Here is a 5,874-nt window from a genome sequence, read left to right as displayed (position 1 = left end):
AGTGAGTAGGATCTCATACCTAAGAGTTCTTAGGTAGAAGTCACATGGGTAGAGATTAGGTGAAAAGACTGTAACTTGAAGTTGTTTACTGAGAGTCTTTGAACTGATTCTATTTAGTGGATTTCCTTCCTGGCTTGGTAGCCCCCAGACATAGGTGAGTTTGCACCGAACTGGGTTAACAATTGTTTATGTCTCTTGCATTACTGTTCTTTATCTTTTATCCTCTTTGTATATGTTCAGATATTAGTGTCGTGACATTACCTTCGACATCTCATATCTGATACCAGAATTTCCATTGGTATCAGAGCAGGCATCCTGCTCTAGTTCTGGGTGAGATCTAGGGACGTTACTTTCTGGTACTATGGAGAGAGATGGCGGATCTGTTCACAGACCACCTATTCTGGATGGATCCAACTATGAGTACTGGAAACCTCGAATGGTAGCCTTCCTAAAATATTTGGATAATAAGGCTTGGAAGGTTGTTTTAACAGGTTGGGAACATCCAGTTATTACTAAGAATGGAGAAGCTACAACTGATAAGAATGCTGAGGAACAATGGACCAAGGAGGAGGATGATCTAGCCCTTGGGAACTCTAAAGCATTGAGTGCTATATTCAATGGAGTAGATAAGAATACCTTCATATTGGTAAACAACTGTGAGGTGGCTAAAGATGCTTGGAACATTCTCAAAACCACTCATGAAGGCACCTCTAGAGTGAAGATGTCTAGACTGCAGCTGCTCACTGTAGCGGGGTATTCGTTACCATTAGAGATATTGACTAAATCCAAGGTAAACCATACAAGTCGAGTCGCCACCGCACTTCTATTTATCCAAAGGAATGGTTAGAAAGCGAACAAAAACCTAAAAGTTTTATTGAATCAAAAACTAGTAAAAATGTCAGAGATCTGGGTAAGGGGGTTGGTTATGCAATGGGAAGGTTTTAAGCACCCAAAAAATCCTAGATACTCCTAGGGAGCCCTTTTCATAAGTGTTGTTCTAGTCTAAAAGGGAATAGGTATATCTAAAGTACTATTTACTAAAAGGAAGGTTAAAAGAAAATGACTCGCAAGGATGTCGCATCCACTGCCTACGTATCTCATCTGAGTATGAGAATCAGAGTCTTCGTAGCTCGGCTACCTATGGGTTAAAGAGAAGTGTGCTCGGTAAGACGTCGCGTCTTATGCCTACGTATCTCATCTGGAATGAGAATCAGAGCAAAACGTAGTTCGGCTAACTAGGGGTTAAGGATTGCCATCTGAACATGGACTTACAAAAGAGGACACCAGCTGTGTCAAAGGAGGGTGGGCAGTGTGTTCAACGTCCTAGCAGTAGGTGTCGCAGCTTGCTGAATCGAGTCTTAGGCAGTTGCCTCTTTGCAATAGAACTCACTGACATGCCACAAGATCGGAGACACATGGAAGGTCTAAAAGTGGGGAAGCTCTGCTCTAGAGTTGTCGTGCAATATGGACCTATGTGTTAGGATTTACAAAGGGGAACATCTACCTAATGTTAGCATGCAAAGAATAAGGGAATTCTACCTATGTTATCATACAAAGGGTTCTACCTAAACGGAATAAGAGTCGACGGATGGAGCGCGGAGAGGAGTCACGGATAAGGGTAGATGGCGATGCCGGGGGCAATCGACTTATAGGTAGATGGCGATGCCTGAGGCAATCGACTTACAAGAGGATGGATAAATGCGTGTTGGTTCTGTTAAGTTTTGAAAATGATTACTCGACGTTGGATCGAGCTTTTGATCTTATTTTAAAATGATTATCGGATGTTCATTTTAATTCTTGTATTAACAGGTGACTAAAGAAATAAATAAATAAATATTATACACTTTATGGGAGAGGGGTACATTTGTTATGAATGGGGATTGTTCATGGCAAACAAACAATAAGAATATATGTCTCATACATCATACAAGTAGGCAACAGTTATCAATCAGATCGGATAAATAAACAATATATAATCAAACCAAAGAATCAAATAATGGAGCATTTAAACAATGCATGGGAGTATGAACATGTTAAATAATCAAGCAATAGAAAGCATGAATGAGAGAAACAAGTATAAAAGATAACAGATGAATCAAACAGATGAAAATATGCACACGAAGGGTCCACTGAGTAATTTAATCAGGAAATGAGGTAAGGACCAAATAAAATCTAGGTAAAAGGCCTCTAATACATGGCATATGAGATGAACGAGGGAGGATCAAAAGATCTCTTCAATTGCCATAAGCAATCCCTAAGTCAAACATCGATCATAAAGAAGTCAACTGAAAATTCAAGTCAACTTAAAAAATAACAAATAAATAGTAAATTAATCAAGAAAATTATGAAAAATTAAACTAAAAAAGGTGGGGTCAAGAAATCATCATCCCCCAAAAATATTTTAAAAATAATGAAAATTGGCACGTGAATTAATTAAAACAAAACATAGGTCAAACCAAAAGTCAATTAATAAGACTAGGTTAGAAATATATCAAGAATAAATAGTAAATTAATCAATAAAATTATGAAAAATTAAACTAAATAAAGTGAAGTCAGTACATCATCATCCCCTAAAAATATTTTAAAAATAATGAAAATTGGTACATGAATAAATTAAAATAAAACAGAAGTCAAATTAAAAGTCCACCGACCAAACTAGGTCAAAAATAAATCCAAAATAAATTGAAATTGTGAAATAAAATTCCAAGAAAAGGTCAGGTTGACCATGAGACAATGTTTAACCTTCATCCCAAAAATAAAATGCTAACAATAATTTTAAGTCATAAAAATAAAATCAATAAAAAAAGTGTGTTAAAATGGACCATTTAGAATAAATAATTAAAATAAAACATTAATATTAAAAAAATACGAAAATAAAAATAATATAAAATTAAATAAAACATTAAGAAAAGTGAAAAATATTTTTGGGTAATTTTATGGACGAAGAAAATATTTTAAATAAGAAAAAGAAATATAAAAATGGAAGGATTACTGGTGATGAACATGGTAAGCAAGCGTAGATATATCAAAACATGGTCATGGAAGAGATGATTACCTAATGGAAAATAGAAGTGGAATGGAATCTGATATGTGATGAAGCTTTGCCTCCTTGCCACGAAATTCCAATGCTCTTTTAGGGTTAGGGTTTCAGCTTCTTAAATAGGGTGGATTAGGTGTTCTCATGGGCTTTTTAATAAGTGATTTATCCATAAGAATAAAAGTGTGAAGTGAGGTGTAAAATGTTGTTATTTTGGGTCAAACTTAAGTGAATGGATGTCCAATGCATGGCCAAAAGAGGTAAAAAAAACGTGAATGGTTTGTGTAGCATGCTTAGAAAATCTGATTGGGCCAGCCAGGCCCAAAATCTGCCTAGAAAATCAAGTCATGGTGCCCACTTTAAATGAATGTATCTCTCAAACCATGGATCCAAATGAGATGATTCCAAAAGGATGTGAAAGAGGACATGGCAAGGTACAATTGTTGTGAATAAAGTATTTTCAAATAATGTCTTTAAGTGCAAGAAAACTGGCCAAGAAGTCTTGACAAATTTTGAAGATTTTGGACTTAGAAATTTTTCTAAGTGTCCTAAAACAATTTCTCACTTTGACTAAGCATAACTTTCTCAATTCTAATCCAAATGGAGAAAAATTTATATCTATAGAAATCTTAGAACAAGAGGAACAATGCTCATGTTGGAGAAATTTTTAAATGGAGCTTTTATCTTGATGCAAAATGGGCTTAAAGTGAGTGCAACGATCATGAAAACCTGCCCTAAATGGAAAGTCAACCATTTCCAAATTAAGTAACTTTTCCAATTCCTGATTAAATGATGAATCCATGATCCAACCTTGATCAAATTTCACATGTAGGATCCCTTAGGCATGGATTTTGAGATTCCACTCTCAAAATGTCAGGAGTTGACTTTTCTGGCCCCACAGTTGACTTTTCCCAAACTGTCTGATTCCCGATTCCATTGATCAATTGAAGCACTTCTAGCTCAAATAAAGAGCTGATTTTTTGTATGTAGACCCTTGTGGACATATGGAGGGCCATGGAAAAGAGTTTCACCCAAGGAATCAGAAATAAACTAATTTTACACCAAACCCTAGTTTTAGGGTAAAATGATTAGGAACTGATTGCACTGATTGCCAATGGATCTTTCTGAGATAATTGTGAATCTTCCTAGGCCAAGATGCCTCTCTAATCATGACATGGATGAGCTCCTCTACTTCCAACCAAACATTGCCTGTTGCAGGTAGCCATGAAACCCTAATTTCTGATTAAATCCATATGAACACTCTGATAGCTTTGAATCCTTCACTGATGAACTGAGGACCATAATAAGATACTTGGACCCCCCTGAGACCCTTGAGACTTGTATACTTAGAAAATGAAGTCTAATTCTCAATCTTGCTTTGTGTGGGCTCCTTCTGTTAAGGAGTGATCGATCAAAACCTGATCTCCATGTCACTAATGCAGTATGCAATGAGTATGACCTAATATGATGCTAATGAAGTATAAAACATAATCCCATGCTTCCAGGAAAAATGAAGGGTAAATTTTAGGGTATTACAGTTGTCCCTATTCAATCAACTAGAAACCGGAAAGGAAGATAGCAACGGCTTTCGCACTTTCGAGGTATCAAGTGATTGAATACGATAAAAGCCCGAAAATTTACACTGAAGTGAAAAAATGAAGTAACAATGCCTGTCAGACTCGGCCAAGAGGTGGTCTTGAAAAAGAATCCGTCTGGTACGGTGAGAGTCGGTATGAACACCGAAACAAGGAATGTTAGCCTGAATACCAAAATAAATGGTAACACAGAAATAAACATGGCCTGAATGCTGCTCATCAATCTGAATACCCGAAATGACTTCGATCTGCGCATCGGACGATACTTGATTATCAAACATCGGTTTGAACACCGGAAAACTGGCTTGAATGCCACTTCGGTCTGAATACCGGAAAACTGTCCTGAATGCCACAAGTTGCATCGACCTGAATATTGGAAACATCTTCGATCTGAACATCGGAAAACTGGCCTGAATGCCACTTCGGTCTGAATACCGGAAACTTGGCCTGAATGCCACAAGTTGCGTCGACCTGAACGTCGGAAATTTCTTCGATCTGAACATCGGAAAACTGGCCTGAATGCCACTTCGGTCTGAATACCGGAAAACTTTCATGCCTATCAGCATCGGCAGTGTCATACGGTGAACTGACTTGGGGTATTTTGCTTTTTATCGCAATGTCGCGGATAGCAAGAGTCGCCACCGACTTTTCTTTTATCCAATAAGGAAAGGTGGAAAAGAACAGGAAAGACCTCAATAGATTTTGGGTTCGGGAGGTACATTATACAAAGGGAAGGTGTTAGCACCCTTTGTATCCATGGTTATCCATGGGCTCTTAATTGCTGGATCACTTATATTTTTGTCTGAAAAGTGTTGGTGAATTGTTTAAAAATGTTTCGAAAAGAGAGTTTAACTTTGTAATGATTCTCGTATGAATGTATACAAAGTATTTATCTCGTTTGATTTTGAAAACGGTTTAGAAAAATGTAACTTGGTAATGATTCTAGTATGAATGTATACCAAGTGGTGATTTTCTAGGACTTGCAAAGTGTGAGGGGTAGAAAATGTTTCAGGTTATGATCCAGTAATTGAGAGTTATACCTTCCTAAGGTCGTTATGGGCATTTCCTATCCTTATGAGGGTAAAACTGTCCTTACTATTGAGAAGTAAGTAGTTTTATCCTTTGGATGTAAAAGGGTCATTGTAGGGTCATCGATAGGTCATTGAAGGCAACAGTTGTAAGGATACCTTAGCATTCGAAGGGACGATCATCATTTAACCGTAGGCTACACCGAAGGGTCAT

Source organism: Lathyrus oleraceus, chromosome 6, assembly GCF_024323335.1.
Source record: "Lathyrus oleraceus cultivar Zhongwan6 chromosome 6, CAAS_Psat_ZW6_1.0, whole genome shotgun sequence".
NCBI lineage: Eukaryota > Viridiplantae > Streptophyta > Magnoliopsida > Fabales > Fabaceae > Lathyrus > Lathyrus oleraceus.
Note: the sequence above shows the minus strand (reverse complement) of the source record.